General features: G+C 46.7%; 1 pseudogene; it reads right to left on the bottom strand.

Moving 5' to 3' along the window:
- Positions 1-1,160: 1,160 nt before the first annotated feature.
- LOC121578484 lies at positions 1,161-25,635 on the bottom strand (annotated as a pseudogene).

The raw sequence follows: 25,635 nt of genomic DNA, 5'->3' as shown, positions 1-25,635 counted from the left end.
TATGGTAGCAAAGTATAGGGCTGGGCGATATGGCCAAAACATCCGATCACAATATTTTTCAAATTTGACGGTATTTTATGTTTTTGAATATCGAAATATTATTTATAAGTAGTTCATGACCCTAGGGTGGCAACACAAATTATAAGTGATTTCAAATGGGGCTTTCTCCATTCTGATTGTTTTATACTGTTCAATCCAACGAAGAAAAAAAAAAATATATTACCAGCATTCTCATCAATTTATGCATTTCCTGCACCTTTGTTATAATTTCTACACTGTGCCACACAGGGCTGCAGGATATGGGCAAAAAACGTAGGTCTAGTTAATTGTTGAACTGTTGGAATCATGGAAATAGAATGATTATTCTAATTCTATAGTTGGCAGCACCATGAATACATTGTTGTTTGACATGAAAAAGTGTTGGTCAAAGTTTCCAGGGTACCCTAATTAGATATTACAATGCATGTTTTCTTACCTCATTTAGCTAACTAGCTATTAATGCTTTGCCTATTCAGCTCTGATTTTAGAAGATAACGTTGCACAAACATGCTTCTCTAGGCCTACACAACACTGGTACCATGCTGTATTAGTTAGCTGCGTTTGCTCTGACTCTTAGTAAATTTAACCAGCTAACTAGCGATTAGCATTAGCGGTTAACATGATTTATACTGCCAAATTCTCTAAAACAACGTTGGAGACGGCTTATGTTAGAGAAACAAACATTACATTCTTTGGCAACAGCTCTGGTGGACATTCCTGCAGTCAACGTGCCAATTGCACGCGCCCTCAAATCTTTGGTATTGTGTTGTGTGACAAAACTGCACATTTTAGAGTGGCCTTTTATTGTCCCCAGCACAAGACGCACCTGTGTAATGATCATGCTGTTTAATCAGTTTCTTGATATACCACACCTGTCAGGTGGATGGATTATCTTGGCAATGGAGAAATGCTCACAAACATGGATGTAAACAAATTTGTGCACACCATTTGAGAGAGAGCTTTTTGTGCGTATGGAACATTTCTGGGATCTTTTATTTCACCTCATGAAACATGGGACCAACACTATACATGTCGCATTTATATTTTTGTTCAGTTTATGTTTTCCCCTTTCTCTAATCACCATTATTGAATAATTTATTGTTATTGTTGATGTCATTATCTCACTTCGCTTTAGCAACAGTGGCCTTGTCATTCATGCTATAAAAGCTTATCTGAATCTGAAAGTGAGAGAAGACTGAGAAAGAAAGAGACAGAGACGAGAGATATAGAAGACCGGCAGAGAAGACAGGAAGCGCGAGAGAGACCGAGAGAGAGTTAGTAAGAGAAAGTGTCTGTACCTTCTTGATGCGAGCGTAGTCAATGAGGCGTGCATAGGCGCTGGTGCCTGCGATGATCACCTTGGGCCGGAAGAGACGGCCAGTCATCTCCAGCTGGTCGTAGTCAATGAGTCATGTGGCAGGCTGGTGAGAGAGAGGAAAGGAGTGAGGGCAAGAGTGAGAGATGGAGGGCAAACACCTGTACACAAACACCTGTTAGAGACTGAAGCTTTACAGCTAAATGAGGGAATAAGAAACCTATGCATACAGGCAGAAAGCCCTGAAAAAGGTATACGTTTCTCCATATCGGTCCCATTCAATTGTCATCAACCCCAAAGCTTTGCACCCACAGCTTCTACAGGACAGGGAAACCTGCTTTATTTAGAGAGGAATAATCTCTAGATCCCTCCTCACTCCATCAAGGTGGTCTCACACACATCGCCCCTCACTACATCAAGGTAAAGATCATTTTGAGGATGGAGGACAGAGAGAATAGGACAAAGTGGTGTGTGTGTGAGAGAGTAGGATAGAGTGGACCCCGCCGGCAGGCATGTTGATTTCCTATTATCTCTCCTACAGTGGGGGCCTGCCCATTCATCCATCACACAGACACACACGCAGAGTAGAGGAGACACACACACCATTGATCACATCACCACCACAACACACACGGATAAACACACACCCAAACTTTGCACACACGCACACACACACACACTGGAGCGCGCACACACACACACCGAAGCCTTGATCAGTACAACACACCACTACTACAGGTCTACATTGATCACCAACAGTGTTTCCCCTAAGATTTTCTTCAGTAGCAGTGGCAAAGGTAGCACCACTGCACTGTAGTGAGTTGAGGAACAAGCGGTGGCTGTGCGCTCGTGGGTCTCATTCGCGCCCCTGCTCGCTCTGTTTGCTACAGATGTAACTTGTCACTGATCTTAAAGGGATATTGTGAGATTTTGGCAACTAGGCCCTTTTTCTACTTACCTAGAGTCAGTTGAACTCATGGATACCATGTTTGTGTCTCTGTGTGCAATGTGAAGGAAGTTGAAAGTTGCTAACTAGTGTTACCGCAATGACTGGAAGTCTACAGGAACAGCCAGTCATTGCGGTAACACTAGTTATCAATTGAGCTAACGCTAGTTAGCAACTTCCTTCAAACTGCATGCAAAAACATAAAAATGGTATCCATGAGTTAATCTGACTGAGTAAGTAGAAAAAGGGCTAAATTGCCAAAATCTCGCACATCTCTGCAGAAATATTAAACAAAAAAATTTGCAGTGAGGGTGCGAGGGTGTAAAGATCAGAGAGTGTGGACACTGGACAGGGTTACATTAGGGCTCTCAATTAGTCTTTCCTTGATTCCTCTTTCTCAAATTTGCGTTGGAGGAGAGGATCCAAGGTCCCTCCGTCAGACCTTCTCCTCCAAAGGGAAGGAGGTGAGGAAGGAGGACAAGCAATCGAGGAAAGGCAAATTGAGAAAAAGCCTAGTAACCTGGGCTGGGGTGACAGGGGGTCTCTACTTACGTTGAGCTTGCAGGGCATGGACTCAAAATAGATGGAGGTAGCAGAGATCCTCTTCGTGTCAGACATATAACAATGGGTCAGACTGCAGAAGGACAAAAACAATGACAACGTGTTAGGTAACATGACATTGTTATTCGGTATACATTTACATAACATATACAATATTATTTCTTAATATACGTTGTTCATGTCATCTAAATTAACAAGACAATACCTTGGAAAAATATAGTACACATTATGATAGTAAAAGATACTGAGTTAGTGGTAGTCAGTGATTTGGTGAGAGGGATTGAGAAAGTGAGAACAAGATGGAGACAGAGCGAAAGCATGAGATAATGTAGCAACAGTCACTAAAATTGTTAAAAGGTTTCAAATACAATTCTGGTAAATGCAACAGTTGGACAATGGATAAAGATACTCAAAACTTTTGAAAAAAATGTAATCATCATATATTGACTGAATTATAGCACATACCAAAAACATCCTCTGTCTAGCCATACCTCTAATCATAAATGCGATGTCTAGACTGCCTCATTAATAATTCATTACTGTTGTCACGTTCTCTTTCAAAATTCAACAAGAGAAGGTTACCCACACAATTAAAAATCAAAACGCTTGGCTCTAGATGACACCTATCTACTGTGGGGAAAAAAGTATTTAGTCAGCCACCAATTGTGCAAGTTCTCCCACTTAAAAAGATGAGAGAGGCCTGTAATTTTCATCATATGTACACGTCAACTATGACAGACAAATTGAGGAAAAAAAATCCAGAAAATCACAATGTAGGATTTTTAATGAATTTATTTGCAAATGATGGTGGAAAATAAGTATTTGGTCACCTACAAACAAGCAAGATTTCTGGCTCTCACAGACCTGTAACTTCTTCTTTAAGAGGCTCCTCTGTCCTCCACTCGTTACCTGTATTAATGGCACCTGTTTGAACTTGTTATCAATATAAAAGACACCTGTCCACAACCTCAAATAGTCACACTCCAAACTCCACTATGGCCAAGACCAAAGAGCTGTCAAAGGACACCAGAAACAAAATTGTAGATCTGCACCAGGCTGGGAAGACTGAATCTGCAATAGGTAAGCAGCTTGGTTTGAAGAAATCAACTGTGGGAGCAATTATTAGGAAATGGAAGACATACAAGACCACTGATAATCTCCCTCGATCTGGGGCTCCATGCAAGATCTCACCCCGTGGGGTCAAAATGATCACAAGAACGGTGAGCAAAAATCCCAGAACCACACGGGGGGGACCTAGTGAATGACCTGCAGAGAGCTGGGACCAAAGTAACAAAGCCTACCATCAGTAACACACTACGCCGCCAGGGACTCAAATCCTGCAGTGCCAGACGTGTCCCCCTGCTTAAGCCAGTACATGTCCAGGCCCGTCTGAAGTTTGCTAGAGTGCATTTGGATGATCCAGAAGAGGATTGGGAGAATGTCATATGGTCAGATGAAACCAAAATAGAACTTTTTGGTCAAAACTCAACTCGTCGTGTTTGGAGGACAAAGAATGCTGAGTTGCATCCAAAGAACACCATACCTACTGTGAAGCATGGGGGTGGAAACATCATGCTTTGGGGCTGTTTTTCTGCAAAGGGACCAGGACGACTGATCCGTGTAAAGGAAAGAATGAATGGGGCCATGTATCGTGAGATTTTGAGTGAAAACCTCCTTCCATCAGCAAGGGCATTGAAGATGAAACGTAGCTGGGTCTTTCAGCATGACAATGATCCCAAACACACCGCCCGGGCAACGAAGGAGTGGCTTCGGAAGAAGCATTTCAAGGTCCTGGAGTGGCCTAGCCAGTCTCCAGATCTCAACCCCATGGAGTTGAAAGTCCGTGTTGCCCAGCGACAGCCCCAAAACATCACTGCTCTAGAGGAGATATGCATGGAGGAATGGGCCAAAATACCAGCAACAGTGTGTGAAAACCTTGTGAAGACTTACAGAAAACGTTTGACCTGTGTCATTTTTTAAATTTTTTAAATTTTATTTCACCTTTATTTAACCAGGTAAGCCAGTTGAGAACAAGTTCTCATTTACAACTGCGACCTGGCCAAGATAAAGCAAAGCAGTGCGATAAAAACAACACAGAGTTACATATGGGGTAAAAAACATAAAGTCAAAAATACAACAGAAAATATATATACAGTGTGTGCAAATGTAGCAAGTTATGGAGGTAAGGCAATAAATAGGCTATAGTGCAAAATAATTACAATAGTATTAACACTGGAATGCTAGATGTGCAAGAGATTATGTGCAAATAGAGATACTGGGGTGCAAAAGAGCAAAATAAATAACAATATAGGGATGAGGTAGTTGGGTGGGCTAATTTCAGATGGGCTGTGTACAGGTGCAGTGATCGGTAAGGTGCTCTGACAACTGATGCTTAAAGTTAGTGAGGGAGATAAGAGTCTCCAGCTTCAGAGATTTTTGCAATTCGTTCCAGTCATTGGCAGCAGAGAACTGGAAGGAATGGCGGCCAAAGGAGGTGTTGGCTTTGGGAATGACCAGTGAGATATACCTGCTGGAGCGTAGACTACGGGTGGGTGCTGCTATGGTGACCAATGAGCTAATATAAGGCGGGGATTTGCCTAGCAGTGATTTATAGATGGCCTGGAGCCAGTGGGTTTGACGACGAACATGTAGTGAGGACCAGCCAACAAGAGCGTACAGGTCACAGTGGTGTGTAGCATATGGGGCTTTGGAGACAAAACGGATGGCACCTGTCAGGGTATATAACAAAGTATTGAGAAACTTTTGTTATTGACCAAATACTTATTTTCCACCATAATTTGAAAATAAATTCATTACAAATCCTACAATGTGATTTTCTGGATTTTTTTTCCTCATTTTGTCTGTCATAGTTGACGTGTACCTATGATGAAAATTACAGGCCTCTCTCATCTTTTTAAGTGGGAGAACTTGCACAATTGGTGGCTGACTAAATACTTTTTTTCCCCCACTGTATATATACTTTACATTGTTTGCGAGATCAGTTATCATATCACTATAATCTGAGTGCTCCTTTTCGGAAATTGCTTTGATTTCAGCACATCCAACTTGTAAACATTTCAACTGTTATAAATTATAACTTTTTTTTTATTGCATAAGAAGTCTATACCCACAAAAAAAGTTATTTCTTGTGATGTACAGTGCATTTGGAAAGTATTCAGACCACTTGACATTTTCCACATTTTCTTACGTTGCAACCTTATTTATAAAATGGATTAAATTGTTTCCTCATTTTAATACACACACACACACACACCCCAGTAATGACAAAGCAAAAACAGGTTTGACATTTTTGCAAATGTATATTTCAAAAAAAAACTGACAGGTGACATTTGCATAAGTATTCAGACCCTTTACTCAGTACTTTGTTGAAGCACCTTTGGCAGCGATTACAGCCTTGAGTCTTCTTGGGATGACGCTACAAGCTTGGCACACCTGTATTTGGGGAGTTTCACCCATTCTTCTCTGCAGATCTTCTCAAGCTCTGTCAGGTTGGATGGGGAGCGTCACTGCACAGCTATTTTCAGGTCTCTCCAGAGATGTTCGATCGGGTTCAAGTCCAGGCAATGGCTGGGCCACTCAAGGACATTAAGAGAATTGTGCCGAAGCCACCCGTGCGTTGTCTTGGCTGTGTGCTTAGGGTCGTTGTCCTGTTGGAAGGTGAACCTTCTACCCAGTCTGAGGTCCTGAGCGCTCTGGAGCAGGTTTTCATCAAGGATCTCTCTGTACTTTGCTCCATTCATCTTTCCCTCGATCCTGAATAGTCTCCCAGTCCCTGCTGCTGAAAAACAGCCCCACAGCATGATGCTGCCACCACCATGCTTCACCGTAGTGACGGTGCCAGGTTTCCTCCAGACATGACGCTTAGCATTCAGGCCAAAGAGTTTAATCTTAGTTTCATCAGACCAGCGAATCTTGTTTCTCATGTTCAGAGTCCTTTAGGTGCCTTTTGGCAAACTCCAAGCGGGCTGTCATGTGCCTTTTATTGAGGAGTGGCTTCTGTCTGGCCACTCTACCGTAAAGGCCTGATTGGTGGAGTGCTGCAGAGATGTTTGTCCTTCTGGAAGGTTCTCCCCTCTCCACAGGGGAACTCTGGGGTTTTATCAGAGTGACCATTGTGTTTTTGGTCACCTCCCTGACCAATGCCCTTCTCCGCAGATTGCTCAGTTTGGCCGGGCGGACAGCTCTAGGAAGAGTGTTTGTGGTTCCACACTTCTTCCATTTAAGAATGATGGAGGCCACTGTGTTCTTGGGGACCTTCAATGCTGCAGACATTTTTTGGGACCCTTTCCCAGATCTGTGCCTTGACAAAATCCTGTCTCAGAGTTCTACGGACAATTCCTTCAACCTCATTGCTTGGTTTTAGCTCTGACATGCACAGTCAACTGTGGGACCTTATATAGACAAGTGTGTCCCTTTCCAAATCATGTCCAATCAATTGCATTTACCGACAGGTGGACTCCAATTATTTTTATTTTTTTGGGGGTGTAGATCAGCTTTAATATTGCAGAGAGATTGTAACTTCCATCAATGTAATTGTCTGCATCACTTCCAAAATGTTTTTTTTTTCTCTCGCAAATACACTGCTCAAAAAAATAAAGGGAACACTAAAATAACACATCCTAGATCTGAATGAATGAAATAATCTTATTAAATACTTTTGTCTTTACATAGTTGAATGTGCTGACAACAAAATCACACAAAAATTATCAATGGAAATCAAATTTATCAACCCATGGAGGTCTGGATTTGGAGTCACCCTCAAAATTAAAGTGGAAAACCACACTACAGGCTGATCCAACTTTGATGTAATGTCCTTAAAACAAGTCAAAATGAGGCTCAGTAGTGTGTGTGGCCTCCACGTGCCTGTATGACCTCCCTACAACGCCTGGGCATGCTCCTGATGAGGTGGCAGATGGTCTCCTGAGGGATCTCCTCCCAGACCTGGACTAAAGCATCCGCCAACTCCTGGACAGTCTGTGGTGCAACGTGGCGTTGGTGGATGGAGCGAGACATGATGTCCCAGATGTGCTCAATTGGATTCAGGTCTGGGGAATGGGCGGGCCAGTCCATAGCATCAATGCCTTCCTCTTGCAGGAACTGCTGACACACTCCAGCCACATGAGGTCTAGCAAGTCTTGCATTAGGAGGAACCCAGGGCCAACGGCAACAGCATATGGTCTCACAAGGGGTCTGAGGATCTCATCTCGGTACCTAATGGCAGTCAGGCTACCTCTGGCGAGCACATGGAGGGCTGTGCGGCCCCCAAAGAAATGCCACCCCACACCATGACTGACCCACCGCCAAACCGGTCATGCTGGAGGATGTTGCAGGCAGCAGAACATTCTCCACGGCGTCTCCAGACTCTGTCACGTGTGAACCTGCTTTAATCTGTGAAGAGCACAGGGCGCCAGTGGCGAATTTGCCAATCTTGGTGTTCTCTGGCAAATGCCAAACGTCCTGCACGGTGTTGGGCTGTAAGCACAACCCCCACCTGTGGACGTCGGGCCCTCATACCACCCTCATGGATTCTGTTTCTGACCATTTGAGCAGACACATTCACATTTGTGGCCTGCTGGAGGTCATTTTTTCAGGGCTCTGGCAGTGCTCCTCCTGCTCCTCCTTGCACAAAGGCGGAGGTAGCAGTCCTGCTGCTGGGTTGTTGCCCTCCTATGGCCTCCTCCACGTCTCCTGATGTACTGGCCTGTCTCCTGGTAGCGCCTCCATGCTCTGGACACTACGCTGACAGACACAGCAAACCTTCTTGCCACAGCTCGCATTGATGTGCCATCCTGGATGAGCTACACTACCTGAGCCACTTGTGTGGGTTGTAGACTCCGTCTCATGCTACCACTAGAGTGAACGCACCGCCAGCATTCAAAAGTGACCAAAACATCAGCCAGGAAGCATAGGAACTGAGAAGTGGTCTGTGGTCACCACCTGCAAAACAAGTCCTTTATTGGGGGTGATTTGCTAATTGCCTATAATTTCCACCTATTGTCTATTCCATTTGCACAACAGCATGTGAAATGCATTGTCAATCAGTGTTGCTTCCTAAGTGGACAGTTTGATTTCACAGAAGTGTGATTGACTTGGAGTTACATTGTGTTGTTTAAGTGTTCCCTTTATTTTTTTGAGCAGTGTATATACTGTATGTATATACAGTGGGAAGAACAAGTATTTGATACACTGCCGATTTTGCAGGTTTTCCTACTTAAAGTGTATCATAGGTACACTTCAACTGTGAGAGACGGAATCTAAAACAAAAATCCAGAAAATCACATTGTATGATTTTTAAGTAATTAATTTGCATTTTATTGCCTGACATAAGTACTTGATACATCAGAAAAGCAGAACTTAATATTTGGTACAGAAACCTTTGTTAGCAATTACAGAGATCATACTTTTCCTGTAGGTCTTGACCAGGTTTGCACACACTGCAGCAGGGATTTTGGCCCACTCCTCCATACAGACCTTCTCCAGATCCTTCAGGTTTCGGGGCTGTCTCTGGGCAATACGGACTTTCAGCTCCCTCCAAAGATTTTCTATTGGGATCAGGTCTGGAGACTGGCTAGGCCACTCCAGGACCTTGAGATGCTTCTTACGGAGCCACTCCTTAGTTGCCCTGGCTGTGTGTTTCGGGTCATTGTCATGCTGGAAGACCCAGCCACGACCCATCTTCAATGCTCTTACTGAGGGAAGGAGGTTGATGGCCAAGATCTCGCGATATATGGCCCCATCCATCCTCCCCTCAATACGGTGCAGTCGTCCTGTCCCCTTTGCAGAAAAGCATCCCCAAAGAATGATGTTTCCACCACCATGCTTCACGGTTGGGATGGTGTTCTTGGGGTTGTACTCATCCTTCTTCTTCCTCCAAACACGGCGAGTGGAGTTTAGACCAAAAAGCTCTATTTTTGTCTCATCAGACCACATGACCTTCTCCCATTCCTCCTCTGGATCATCCAGATGGTCATTGGCAAACTTCAGACGGGCCTGGACATGCGCTGGCTTGAGCAGGGGGACCTTGCGTGCACTGCAGGATTTTAATCCATGACGGCGTAGTGTGTTACTAATGGGTTACTTTGAGACTGTGGTCCCAGCTCTCTTCAGGTCATTGACTATGTCCTGCCGTGTAGTTCTGGGCTGATCCCTCACCTTCCTCATGATCATTGATTTCCCACGAGGTGAGATCTTGCATGGAGCCCCAGACCGAGGTTGATTGACCGTCATCTTGAACTTCTTCCATTTTCTAATAATTGCGCCAACAGTTGTTGCCTTCTCACCAAGCTGTTTGCCTATTGTCCTGTAGCCCATCCCAGCCTTGTGCATGTCTACAATTTTATCCCTGATGTCCTTACACAGCTCTCTGGTCTTGGCCATTGTGGAGACGTTGGAGTCTGTTTGATTGAGTGTGTGGACAGGTGTCTTTTATACAGGTAACGAGTTCAAACAGGTGCAGTTAATACAGGTAATGAGTGGAGAACAGGAGGGCTTCTTAAAGAAAAACAGGTCAGTGAGAGCCGGAATTCTTACTGGTTGGTAGGTGATCAAATACTTATGTAATGCAAAAAAAAATGCAAAATAATTACTTAAAAATCACTCAGAATTCCTGACATTTAATCCTATTAAAAATTCCCTGTTTTAGGTCAGTTAGGATCACCACTTTATTTTAAGAATGTGAAATGTCAGAATAATAGTAGAGAGAATTATTTATTTCAGATTTTATTTACTTCATCACATTCCCAGTGGGTCAGAAGTTTACATATTACATTACATTTACATTTTAGTCATTTAGCAGACGCTCTTATCCAGAGCGACTTACAGGAGCAATTAGGGTTAAGTGCCTTGCTCAAGGGCACATTTACGTCATTTAGCAGACGCTCTTATCCAGAGCGACTCACCAATTGGTGCGTTCACCCTATAGCCAGTGGGATGACCACTTTACAATTTTTGGGGGGGGGTAGAAGGATTACTTTATCCTATCCCAGGTATTCCTTAAAGAGGTGGGGTTTCAAATGTCTCCGGAAGGTGGTGAGCGACTCCGCTGTGTGTGTGTGTGGGGGTGTAGAAGGATTACTTTATCCAATCCCAGGTATTCCTTAAAGAGGTGGGGTTTCAAATGTCTCCGGAAGGTGGTGAGCGACTCCGCTGTGTGTGTGTGTGGGGGGTAGAAGGATTACTTTATCCTATCCCAGGTATTCCTTAAAGAGGTGGGGTTTCCAAATGTCACCGGAAGGTGGTGAGCGACTCCGCTGTGTGTGTGTGTGGGGGGGGGGGGGGTAGAAGGATTACTTTATCCTATCCCAGGTATTCCTTAAAGAGGTGGGGTTTCAAATGTCTCCGGAAGGTGGTGAGTGACTCCGCTGTGGGTGTGGGTGGGGGGGGGTAGAAGGATTACTTTATCCTATCCCAGGTATTCCTTAAAGAGGTGGGGTTTCAAATGTCTCCGGAAGGTGGTGAGCGACTCCGCTGTGGTGTGTGGGGGGTAGAAGGATTGCTTTATCCTATCCCAGGTATTCCTTAAAGAGGTGGGGTTTCAAATGTCTCCGGAAGGTGGTGAGTGACTCCGCTGTTCTGGCGTCGTGAGGGAGCTTGTTCCACCATTGGGGTGCCAGAGCAGCGAACAGTTTTGACTGGGCTGAGCGGGAACTATGCTTCCGCAGAGGAAGGGAGCCAGCAGGCCAGAGGTGGATGAACGCAATGTCCTCGTTTGGGTGTAGGGACTGATCAGAGCCCGAAGGTACAGAGGTGCCGTTCCCCTCGCTGCTCCAAAGGCAAGCACCATGGTCTTGTAACGGATGCGAGCTTCAACTGGAAGCCAGTGGAGTGTGCGGAGGAGGGGGGTGACGTGAGAGAACTTGGGAAGGTTGAACACCAGACGGGCTGCGGCATTCTGGATGAGTTGTAGGGGTTTAATGGCACATGCAGGGAGGCCAGCCAACAGCGAGTTGCAGTAATCCAGACGGGAGATGACAAGTGCCTGGATTAGGACCTGTGCCGCTTCCTGTGTAAGGCAGGGTCGTACTCTCCGAATGTTGTAGAGCATGAACCTGCAGGAGCGGGTCACCACCTTGATGTTAGCGAAGAACGACAGGGTGTTGTCCAGGGTCACGCCAAGGCTCTTCGCACTCTGGGAGGAGGACACAACGGAGTTGTCCACCGTGATGGCGAGATCATGGAACGGGCAGTCCTTCCCCGGGAGGAAGAGCAGCTCCGTCTTGCCAGGGTTCAGCTTGAGGTGGTGATCCGTCATCCATACTGATATGTCTGCCAGACATGCAGAGATGCGATTCGCCACCTGGTTATCAGAAGGGGGAAAGGAGAAGATTAGTTGTGTATCTCATACACTCAATTAGTAATTGGTAGCATTGCCTTTAAATTGTTTAACTTGGGTCAAACGTTTCGGGTACTCTTCCACAAGCTTCCCACAATAAGTTGGGTGAATTTTGGCCCATTTCTCCTGACAGAGCTGGTGTAACTGAGTCAGGTTTGTAGACCTCCTCGCTCGCACACACTTTTTCAGTTCTGCCCACACATTTTCTATAGGATTGAGGTCATGGCTTTGTGATGGCCACTCCAATACCTTGACTTTGTTGTCCCTTAAGCCATTTTGCCACAACTTTGGAAGTATGCTTGGGGTCATTGTCCATTTGGAAGACCCACTTGCGACCAAGCTTTAACTTCCTGACTGATGTCTTGAGATGTTGCTTCAATATATCCACATAATTTTCCTTCCTCATGATGCCATCTATTTTGTGAAGTGCACCAATCCCTCCTGCAGCAAAGCACCCCCACAGCATGATGCTGCAACCCCTGTGCTTCACGGTTGGGATGGTGTTCTTCGGCTTGCAAGTACCCCCTTTTTCCTCCAAACATAATGGTCATTATGGCCAAACAGTTCTATTTTTGCTTCATCAGACCAGAGGACATTTCTCCAAAATGTACAATCTTTGTCCCCATGTGCCGTTGCAAACCGTAGTCTGGCTTTTTTATGGCGGTTTTGGAGCAGTGTCTTCTTCCTTGCTGAGAGGCTTTTCAGGTTCTGTCGATATAGGACTTGTTTTACTGTGGATATAGATACTTTTGTACCTGTTTCCTCCAGCATCTTCACAAGGTCCTTTGCTGTTGCTCTGGGATTGATTTGCACTTTTCGCACCAAAGTATGTTCATCTCTAGGATACAGAACGTGTCTCCTTCCTGAGCGGTACAATGGCTGCGTGGTCCCATGGTGTTTATACTTGCGTACTATTGTTTGTACAGATGAACGTAGTACCTTCAGGCGTTTTGAAATTGCTCCCAAGGATGAACCAGACTTTTGGAGGTCTACAATTTATTTTCTGAGGTCTTGGCTGATTTCTTTTGATTTTCCCATTATGTTAAGCGAAGAGGCACTGAGTTTGAAGGTAGGCCTTGAAATATATCCACAGGTACTCCTCCAATTGACTAAATTGATGTCAATTAGTCTATAAGAAGCTTCTAAAGCCATGACATCATTTTCTGGAATTTTCCTAGCTGTTTAAAGGCACCGTCAAGTTAGTGTATGTAAACGTCTGACCCACTGGAATTGTGATACAGTGGATTATAAGTGAAATAAGCTGTCTGTAAACAATTGTTGGAAAAAGTACATGTGTCATGCACAAAGTAGATGTCCTAACAGACTTGCCAAAACTATAGTTTGTTAACAAGAAATTTGTGGAGTAGTTGAAAAACAAGTTTTAATGACTCCAACCTAAGTGTATGTAAACTTCCGACTTCAACTGTATATAGCTATTAAAAATATATATCTATTCAAATATCTTGCATATCTTAATTTCCATCATTATCAATATGCATAATAATGTCGGCAGTTCATGCGAAGGATTGTTACCTATAACCCGGATTGCCATTGTATTACATTACATTTTTGTCAAGCAATTATTATTTTAGCAAATAATTATTGTGGTTCATCCTATATTCTCCCTAACATCCTTACCCATTTGCAACAGATGTGGGATACACACACACACACACGCACATACTCTAACACACTCACCCCCTTTCCTCCACAATAAACCATAAGCTCAGATGCTCAATGGTTGTTACATCCCAGAGCCCAACTTAAGAAAGGACCTGATTTACGAATGCATATACAGTTACAGCTGTTTGAGAAAGCATGCAAGATTGACCAAAAATGGACACATATGAGATTTGATTAACCTATGTCAAGTCCTAGGTGATGGAGATCAGATCCACCCTCTTCCCCTGAGACACAAACACTCTGGTCCCCCGTTGTAACCATTTTTCCCAAGCATCGCCGTGCAGTCAGACCATTTATTATTTTGTGCCACCAGGGCCACAATAATTTGCCCCCTCTCTGATTGTCCGAGTGTGACCCCCTCCCCATGGGTTACTGCAGCCAGTGTTGCCAGCATTGCCACTACCTGGGTGGGTGTACCCCACCGGCTAGGTACAAGGTTCTCATTAGCAGCTTTGAGAATTTCCTTGTATATTATGCTCTCCCATCAGGGGGCTCTGGCTTTGTAGGACCAACCCTGCCAGGCAGGCTCAGAATCTTGAGGGGGTGGGTCTCTGACTGCATTCATCTTTCTGTTTTGGCTGCATATAGGCAACTTACAGATGGGGACTTCTCTTTTGGTGTATGGGTCGCTCAGGTGGGTGTCTAGGATATAGGGTTGGGGACCGATCCAGCATGTGTCACGATCGTCAGGGAGAGACCAAGGCGCAGCGTGATGAACAAACATACTTTAATTAGTTAAAGTTTAAACATGATACAAAACAAGAAACGACTCGTGAAGTCCACGGTATCAATGACCGAACACGGAACAAAAACCCACAATCACAAAGGGAAAAACAGACAGTTTAAATATGGCTCCCAATCAGAGACAACCAGCCAACAGCTGACACTCGTTGCCTCTGATTGGGAGTCACTCAGGCAAACATAGAAATCAACAAACTAGAACCCCCAACATAGAAATAAACACATAGAATAAACACACCCTGGCTCAACAAATAGAGTCCCAGAGCCAGGGTGTGACAGTACCCCTAAAGACGGGACCGCACGCGCCTCAATAAGAGCAAAACAGGGGAGGGCTGGGTGGGCATACCTCCTCGGCGGCGGTTCTGGCTCCGGCCTTGCCCACCACCCTCCAACAAACCCCCCATAGCGCCCCTGGTCCGGTCTGGCCCCGCTGGCTGGAGCTGGACTGGACGTAGCAGGAGCGGTTAGCTTCAACTCCGTTAGTGGAGCGTTGACCGTACCTGGTTAGGCACCGGTGACCCAGGCACGGGTTGTGGCGGACAGACGACGCGCACTCCCTGGCTTGGTGCGTGAGGCAGGAAAGGACCGGACCTGGCTGACGATGCGCGCCCTGGCTTGGTGCGTGGAGCAGCAACGGGCCGGACCGGGCTGACGATACGCACCCCTGGCTTGTGCGTGGAGCCGGAACGGGCCTCACTGGACTGACGACTCGCACCCCCTGGCTTTGTGCGTGGAGCAGCAACGGGCCGGACCGGGCTGACAATGCGCAACCCTGGCTTGGTGCGTGGAGCCGAACGGGCCTCACCGACTGGACGCACTCGCACCCCTGGCTTGGTGCGTGGAGCAGCGACGGGCCTTACCAGGCTGACGACTTGCACCCCTGGCTTGGTGCGAGTAGCAGGAACGGGCTGGACCAGGCTGACGACTCGCACCTCTGGCTTGGTGCGAGTGGCAGGAACGGGCTGGACCAGGCTGACGACTCGCACCCTGGCTTGGTGCAGTGACGGAAGGCTGGACCAGGCACGGCACCCCGCGGAGTGGCAGGAACGGGCTGGACCAGGCTGACGACTCGCACCCCTGGCTTGGTGCGAGTGGCAGGAACAGGCCGGGCCGGGTGGCGACGCGCACCGTAGACTTGGTGCGAGTGGCAGGAACAGGCCGGGCCGGGCTGGCGACGCGCACCGTAGACTCCGGTGCGAGTGGCAGGAACAGGCCGGGCCGGGCTGGCGACGCCGCACCGTATACTCTGGTGCGAGTGGCAGGAACAGGCCGGGCCGGGCTGGCGACGCGCACCGTAGACTTGGTGCGAGTGGCAGGAACAGGCCGGGCCGGGCTGGCGACGCGCACCGTAGGCTTTGTGCGTGGAGCAGGGACAGGCCGGACTGGGCTGGCGACGCACACCGTAGGCTTGGTGCGTGAGCAGGGACAGGCCGGACCGGGCTGGCGACGCACACCGTAGGCTTGGTGCGTGGAGCAGGGACAGGCCGAACCGGGCTGTGGAGACGGATAGGAGACCTGGAGTGAAGAGCGGCCACAACCCGTCCTGGCTGAATGCCTACCCTCACACACTCTGTGTGAGGCATCCGCACAGGACGTACAGGGCGGTGTATCCATAACCTGGTGGCCTTCTGAATCCGCCCCTTTTCTGCCTCCGTCAGCCCCGTCGTCCATGCCGTGTGCCCCCCCCTAAACATTTTCTGGGGTTGCCTCTCGCCTGTCCGACGTTGACCCTGCTGACGCCGCTGCTCCTCTCTCCGTCGCCTCTCCACCGTATCACTCCATGGCCGGCGATCCATCCCGGCCAGGATTTCCTCCCAGGTCCAGGACCCTTTCCCGTCCAATATCTCCTCCCATGTCCAGGCTGCCTGCTCCTGGACACGCTGCTTGGTCCTGGTACGGTGGGTTTTTCTGTCACGATCGTCAGGGAGAGACCAAGGCGCAGCATGATGAACAAACATACTTTAATTAGTTCAAGTTTAAACATGATACAAAACAAGAAACGACTCGTGAAGTCCACGGTATCAATGACCGAACACGGAACAAAAACCCACAATCACAAAGGGAAAAACAGACAGTTTAAATATGGCTCCCAATCAGAGACAACCAGTCAACAGCTGACACTCGTTGCCTCTGATTGGGAGTCACTCAGGCAAACATAGAAATCAACAAACTAGAACCCCCAACATAGAAATAAACACATAGAATAAACACACCCTGGCTCAACAAATAGAGTCCCAGAGCCAGGGTGTGACAGCATGATAGGACAATAAAAAAATAGATTAGATGTATACTTTATTTGAAAATGTATGTCCCTCATCTGCACAAAATTAAAAGCTCTCTCTCTCTCTCACAACCCCTGCTCACAGATATATGTTGGTTCTGGGATATGCAACCATTTCCTTTCTCACTCACTTAACGCCACACTTTTCCAAACACAAAAACCACACCTTCCATCACAAAACATTCACATATACCCACATACTCTGCCTTCTATGTCTTCTGTTTGCTATGATTTTAGCTCCACTATGTTGATTGAGTACTTGTGTTCTAATTAGTTATATTTGAAGATGTATTATTTTGCTTGTCATCCTTTCTTGTAATACAGTCTTATCCCTTTATAAAATACTATAAATGTGTTTTATTTTTACAATCCCTACCATGGCTAGTATTTGGTGTTCCATTATTCGACTCTTTCAGAATAGCCATGGAGTAGTCTTTGTGTCGCGGAACATTTGGTTGTCAACATACAGTTTATCGACTATGCGAGCAACACGCTTCCCTTTAAATCTATTTTCTTTGAAGATTGGGTACAGAACTTTGCGCCGTTCTGCAATCTCCCTCGGGAACGGATCATTCATGCCTATTTTCGTGCCAGCAAGTCTTTTACCTAGGCTTTTAACCATTACTTTATCCTTAAAGAAAGCAAATTTCGCAGCTTATTCGTCACTTATTTCAAGACTCGCCTTCATCGCTGGACTCCAATTAAGGTGTAGAAACATCAAGGATGATCAATGGAAACAGGATGCACCTGAGCTCAATTTCGAGTTTCATAGCAAAGGGTCTGAATATTTATGTAAATAAGGTTTCTGTTTTTTATTTTCAATACATTTGCTAAAATTTCTAAACCTGTTTTCGCTTTGTCATTATGGGTTATTTTGTGTAGATTGATGAGGAAAATATTTGATTTAATACGTTTTAGAATAAGGCTGTAACGTAACAAAATGTGGAAAAGGGGAAGGGGTCTAAATACCTTCCAAACGCACTGTAAGTGTCGAGACGGTACGTTAAATCGCCGAACAAGAATTGGCGTTCCTATAGATGCAACGGAAAACCATTGTATTCCATTGAGTCCATTTCAGCCATTACCGGAGTGTGTTTGACAGGTCATTACAAACGTTTCCGCGGTCGTAACGTTAACGGAAAAAACAAATGGCACAAGCAAGAGTGGTAAAGAGTTGCAAGAGTAAAATGAAAGTAATCAATTCAGCGAGATTTAAGTGACAAGTGGATTTTACAGCCTTCATACACAGGAAATAGATGGCTGAAAAAGAGAGATCCTAAGGTGGGCGGGCCTGCACATTTCTGAGATAAGAAATGAAAAGACAGAAAGAAAACAAGAGAGACAAACAGACATACATACAGCTACGTACTGTCCGCCATCGGCCAGGTCCAGGCCCATGATGGGGTCACACGGGGGTTGAGGACAGCGGTGTAGGCAGAAAAGTTAGCCGGAGAGCCAGAGTAGGCTGGACGTTCACCCCCCACAGGGCTGGGTCCAGGTCAAAGGCCTCCAGCGCTCTCTTCTGACACAGCAGCTCAATCTGATCCACCACCTCAGCACCACCATAATACCGAGAGGGGAGAGGGTTAGTACTACATACCACTTCAGCTCCACCGTAATACCTAGAGGAGGAGGAGGAGAGGTTTTATACTATCTACTACCTCAGCTCCACCATAATAACTAGAGGAGAGGAGTGGGTCAGTAGGGTTGCAATATTGTGGAAACTTCTACCAGAAATCCTTGCTCCATATTCTTTACTGATTCCGGAAAACCTAGGGATGGGCATTTGACATTATTTCACTATTTGAATAATATCATGACATTTTTTTGGATATCTGAATAGGGAAATTTCTATAAAATACAATAATGCTCAACCAATCAGAATGACACAAATGCACATGGCAAGAAGTAAACAGCAGACCGGCTGCTTTTCTTCATAGTTTTTGGCTAAAAGCAACAGTGAAAGAGAAGAGATTCAGACTGGATGGCTGAATGCGCAGCAGTAGCTCAACACACAGTCTGTAAAAACTACATTCAAAATTTTGTTTCATTAAATTAACAATTTCAAATGTCATGGCATATCCTTGTAGGTAACAATGTCACAAGGATAATCTTATTTAATTTATAACAAACCTATTTTTTTTTACCCTAAACCTAGGCCTAAACTAATCTAATACTAAACGTCCGTTCTGATATCCGGATATTCGATTAACCTCACCCATCCCTAATAAAAGCCGAAGCAGACTACATTTTCTCTCTAAAGGGCCTAGAAATGGTTCAAAACAATGGCTGTGCCAATGCAGGAATTTGAATGCTGATCGAAACAGTTCAGGGGAATTGGGTGAGAAGGTGGGTGTGCGTGTGTAGGAGGGGACCTGGGGACAGAGCAACAGATGGACAGAATACAGTCATTCAATCTGACAATCCCAGTAATTTCATAAATTACATAGTAAAAACAGTGGACAGTCTGGAGACTGAAATAATGGAGAGGGAGAATCATGCCTGCCAACCCCCCCGCCAAACCCCCCAGAAGAATCAGACAAGGCTGCCATAGAAAAGGCTTCTATAAATGAGATGAAAAGTCAAGATAAGGACTACATGTAAAGTTGTTAGATGGCTGGAGTGTAACCTAGTTGAGGTGGTAACAGAACAGTGGTGTCTGCTTTACACCACAGTTCTGTTACCTCCTCAACTAGTGCTTAGTCCTACAGTATCCACAGTCTTACCTCCTGCCTGGGTACCCCTCTGAGAACTTGTTGTTGAGACAGGATGTTAGTATGGACAGTATAGTATGGCCAATCTTACCTCCTTGCCTGGGTATCCCTCTGAGTACCTGTTGTTGAGGTAGGATCTCTGGGCCTCCAGAGCAGCCTGACTGCAGAAGTTCTGTATGGAGGAGAGAAAAACCTGAAGAAACATGTACGTCAGGATCAGATCAATGCAGGAGACAGAAGGACCAGACCAAGGCAAATTAAAAACTGCTAAGTGATTAGCAGAAATCCCCCCTGGAGCCAGCAGCAATCATTACACTATCGAACCCAGTCTTCATACACTCATCTACAGAGAAAAAGAATAAAAGGCGAAAAAGCACAACCACTTCTATAAGCGGTAGCAATGTTTCCCCTCCTAGTCACCTGGCTTGGTTGCCCCCCGCCTAAGAGAGCTTGGTTTCTATTGACAGTTTTGGTTGCAGAGGGCCTGGATAATACTTTGTGGACCTTTTGGGCACTGCATGGAAAATACATTTGGGGGAAGACTAAGCGGTGGTAAGAAAATGCACCTTGTAACGTTTAATCTGAATTCTGAACACCCTCACAGTTTATTTGCCAGTGGTGCTAGTGGGGAATCCTAAGCCTGCTATAACCACCATAACTACAGTGTCAGCTCCCACCCATGAAGGGACTTGTAAGCACTATTCACAGTGTCATGGAGTTGACAGGGGACAGACAGGCACCTCAGAGTGGCATTCTGACACTCCCAGCCCAGATTATCACAGTGCCTGTCGGGTGTCAGGCCACACTCTGCCACACACACACACACGTCTGGCACAGGGGCCTCCCTATAGGGTTGTAGGCTAATGCCTCACAGACTTCACCTCCACTAGAGAAGGATTTGAGAGATAACATAACAGCTCAGGTAATAGCTTACACACACACACACACACACACACACACACACACGTAACAGCTTTCTGCTGTGTGCGTGTGCCATGCTGAGAAACAACCCCACTCACATTAGACTTGGAAATGCAATCGCTTCCTTTGTGTTTTCCTTTTAAAACAAGCAAGCAAGCGGAGCAGCAGCAAGCTGAGCTAGTGGCACCTCAACCAGGAGGCTGTAGCCTGCCTGCCGAGAGGAGGCGAGGTGGGTGTGTGTGTGTGTGTGTGTGTGTGTGTGTGTGTGTGTGTTTCAGAGGAGAGAAAGGGGGCGTTATGAAGATATAAGCTTTATCTCAGACTAGAGTGGGACAGTTTGATGTTGAGAGGTAGCTGATATACTCCACTGAGCAGGACTGGAAGGAAGGAGGGAGGGATGGATGGCGGGAGGAGGAGAGAGGAAGAGGAACAACACAGGATATAAAAGACCCGTGTGTTACAAATTTCCCTGCCGAGGGCGCTGTAGGACTTTTTTCCAGCGTGTGCTTGTTTATGTCTGGCTGGCGCCGCGTAGTTTAGCTTTCTCCCTCACCTGAGAGATTTAAATCCCCTCCAGCTCATTGCTTCAGCAAATCGGACTCTCCCCATGCATCCACACACTGTTCATGCACTGGTCATGCATGCTCACTAGTACTGCACTGGCCGGACAGGTCCGTGGCACACGGGTATAAATACAGCCAGAGCCTGGACGGTGATATTCCAGTCTCAGAACGTGGGTGGACTTATGTGCATGTTGTTATTGTTGTTTAGCTTGGCTTTGTATACTGTACCTCTGTAGTAATTATTGAGCAATTACTATGTTAAGTATGTATGGCATCTCATTGGCTTGTAGCTCTGCCTTAGGTTACTTACTGTCATGTAAATAGTCCTTTCTTGCACTGCTGTCGTTTATTACTGTTAGCAGTCATTGCTAACATTTCTGCTGTGTAATAGATGCTTATTACCTTAGATACAGTCCTTACCCATTGGGCTATTGCAGTTCTGTTCCATTTCTATTCACTATTGTAGCCAATTTGATATGCATACATTCATCCTACTCTATTTATCACACTCCATGTGTAGTCCTTTCATTTCAGTATTACAGAACCATCCCCATGTACATCTCCATCTCCACTCTGTGTGTGTGTGTGAATAAAGTTCCCTGTGTGTATTAACTCCTTGGTTCCTTTCTTACCCTGTAACCGGGGGCGGTGTCAGTGGGTCACAGACCAGCGAACACAGTTTCGGGTCATGCTCTATCATCATGTGTCTGTTTGAATAGTAAAAATCTCCTGGTTCCTTCAAATGTTTATGGAATTAAAACAAAAATATGTACTGATTTATCTAATGACTTGTATAGTGTTTCCCCTACTTATTTATTATTAGCTACGGTGGCAATGGAGGGGAGGGTGGTGGGGTTGTGGGTACGGCTTAAATCGGCCCGAAATTGGAGGCAGAGTGTCACGAACGTTAGACGGAGTAGACCAATGCGCAGCGTTAGTTGCAAACATACTTAAACTTTATTATCTTCAGTGATAATATGAACAACAAAACAACAAAACGAAACGTGCAGTCCTACGGTTTAACACAACCAACAAGGAACAAACCAAACGGAAACAAGATCCCACAAACACTATGGGAAAACAGACTGTTTAAATATGGTTCCCAATCAGAGACAACCAGCAACAGCTGACACTCAATGCCTCTGATTGAGAACCACACTAGCCAACATAGAAATAGAACACATAGAACTAAAACAAAGAAACACAAACACATAGAATCTACACACCCTGGCTCAACATATAGAGTCCCCAGAGCCAGGGTGTGACAGTACCCCCCCAAAGGCGCGGACTGCGACCGTGCCTCAACATAACCCAAACAGGGGAGGGCTGGGTGGGCATTCCTCCTCAGAGGTGGTTCCGGCTCCGGGCTTGACCACCACCCTTCAACCATCCCCCCGTGGCGCCCCTGGTCCGGTCTGGCCCCGCTGGCTGGAGCTGGACTGGACCTCGTAGAAGCGGATTGCTTAGGCTCCGGTGTGGAGCAGCTGACCGGTACCTGACCAGGCACCGGTGACCCAGGCACGGGTTGTGCTGGACTGACGACGCGCGCCCCTGGCTTGGTGCGTGGAGCAGGAACGGGCCGGACCGGGCTGACGATGCGCACCCCTGGCTTGGTGCGTGGAGCAGCAACGGGCCGGACCGGGCTGACGATGCGCACCCCTGGCTTGGTGCGTGGAGCAGGAACGGGCCGGACCGGGCTGACGATGCGCACCCCTGGCATGGTGCGTGGCGCAGGAACGGGCCGTACCGGGCTGACGATGCGCACCCCTGGCTTGGTGCGTGGCGCAGGAACGGGCCGGACCGGGCTGACGATGCGCACCCCTGGCTTGGTGCGTGGAGCAGGAACGGGCCGGACCGGGCTGACGATGCGCACCCCTGGCATGGTGCGTGGCGCAGGAACGGGCCGGACCGGGCTGACGATGCGCACCCCTGGCATGGTGCGTGGCGCAGGAACGGGCCGGGCTGGCGACGCGCACCGTAGGCTTGGTGCGAGGAGCAGGAACAGGCCGGGCTGGGCTGGCGACGCACCCCGTAGGCTTGGTGCGAGTGGCAGGAACAGGCCGGGCTGAGCTGGCGATGCGCACCGGAGGCTTGGTGCGAGGAGCAGGAACAGGCCGGGCCGGGCTGGCGACGCACACCGTAGGCTTGGTGCGGGGAGCAGGAACAGGCCGGGCTGGCGACGCACACCGTAGGCTTGGTGCGAGGAGCAGGAACAGGCCGGGCCGGGCTGGCGACGCGCACCATCCACTTAGTGCGGGGAGCAGGAACGGGCCGGACCGGACTGGTGACGCACACCACTTGCTTGGTGTGAGGAGCGGGACTGGGTTTCGTCATAACCCTCCGCTCCCTCAGCTGCCTACCGAGTTCCTCTCGCCGTGCCTCAATTCTCACCTTCTCCCTTATCGCCTCCAATAGCTCCACCCTCTGCACCACTAACTCCTGCTCCCTCTGCGCCAATAGCCCCCTTAACCTGGTGGCCTCCTCACCTAACCTCCTACTACGCACTGTAGCTGCCTCCTGCTGCCCCGTCACCCATGCCGTGTGCCCCCCCCTAAAAATGTTTTGGGGTTGCCTCTCGTCCGTCCGACGACGACACTGTTGACGCCGTTGCTCCTCTCTCCGTCGCGCCTCTACCGTCTCCTTCCATGGACGGCGATCCATCCCGGCCTGGATTTCCTCCCAGGTCCAGGACCCCTGCCCGTCCAAGATCTGCACCCACGTCCAGGCTGCCTGCTCCTGGACACGCTGCTTGGTCCTGGTATGGTGGGATCTTCTGTCACGAACGTTAGACGGAGTAGACCAATGCGCAGCGTTAGTTGCAAACATACTTAAACTTTATTATCTTCAGTGATAATATGAACAACAAAACAACAAAATGAAACGTGCAGTCCTACGGTTTAACACAACCAACAAGGAACAAACCAAACGGAAACAAGATCCCACAAACACTATAGGAAAACAGACTGTTTAAATATGGTTCCCAATCAGAGACAACCAGCAACAGCTGACACCGTTGCCTCTGATTGAGAACCACACTAGCCAACATAGAAATAGAACACATAGAACTAAAACACAGAAACACAAACACATAGAATCTACACACCCTGGCTCAACATATAGAGTCCCCAGAGCCAGGGTGTGACACAGAGAGAAAATGTGCTGTTTTCCAGCTCATTTCCTGAAATGTTATACATTTTCCATGGAGCTGAGAAATAATTGTGTGGTGTGAAAGCAAATTTCCTGCAATTCTACGCATTTTGCCATGGCTAATTCTGTGTTCTGCTGCTCAAACATTACAACAAAACCAATGGGGACCCCATTCGGAGATCCTGGGCATGTACCCTGCGTGCTCCATCAAGGTAGCCATGCCAAAAACAGATTAATTGTTTTTAGAATTGTTGATTCTCCCCGACTGTCTAGCTTTTCTTTAGGTGGTTTCTAGTTCTCAAAGATTATATTATTTCAAAAATGTATAGTAAATGACCTTTTCTACATACTACTGGTTTTAGTCATTTCAGTTTATACTGCAAGTGTTTTTCCATCCCGAACATAAACAAATATAAAATAATAATAATATTGGTGTGGCGGCAACAATTTAGCAGCGGCGGAATACAGGGGGAAAACTGTTGTACTTCACTGAGTGAGTTAGGCTGCGTTTAGATAGTATTTTAAACCCTGACCCTAGGCAACACAATGACTAGTGTCTGATTTAAATTATGGACTCTTTTGGCATAGAGGAACTACGTCGCTGCCTATGTCGATAAGGAAAAAATAATATGGGGACTTTTCCAACAAATCATGAGGCAGACATGCCAGAATGTCACAATTCAAAACCAAAGTTTGCAGGTAAAACCATTGCAGTGGTTTAGTTAAGGAAGCTGATGAAAACTAGCTACTTGCAAAATGCACTCATTAAAAATAACCTTGGTGATCTCCATCTTGCTAGCTGCTATTTTGTATTTTATTTAAGCTGATAAAGTAGTGACGTGGGCAGTGATGTAGTTCCTCTAAGAATCCATATCATTGGAACCAGACCCTAGTCACTGTGTTGCCTAGGGAAGGTTTTTGAGACTAGACTTTAGATAGGTGGCCCAATTCTGATAATTGTTTTACTAATTGGTCTTTTGACCAGTAAGATCAGCTCTGAGAAAGATCTGATGTAAAAAGATCAGATGTGATTGGTCGAAACGCAACCTGAGTGGGTCAGTCAATGATGAAGGTGGGGTCGTATGTAGGCCATCAAGCGTATCAGAGTAGGAGTGCTTATCTAGGATCAGGTTCCCCCTGTATCGTATTCATTGTGATGTAAAAGGCTAAACTGTTCCTAAATCAGCACTCCTACACTGAGACTCTTGATACATACAGCCACTGATTAAAAGTGAATGGGATTAGGCCTAAGTGTGTCTTGTAATTACTAAACTGACAGTGCCAGCCTGACAGCTCAGTTTACCTCTGTAGCGATGAGCTCCAGTCTTCTGCACCTTCTGTCCTTCTCTTTCCGCAGCCGGCCCCTGTCCAT

This window comes from Coregonus clupeaformis, chromosome 12 (assembly GCF_020615455.1).
Source record: "Coregonus clupeaformis isolate EN_2021a chromosome 12, ASM2061545v1, whole genome shotgun sequence".
Lineage (NCBI taxonomy): Eukaryota > Metazoa > Chordata > Actinopteri > Salmoniformes > Salmonidae > Coregonus > Coregonus clupeaformis.
This window is presented reverse-complemented; position numbering and strand designations above follow the sequence as displayed.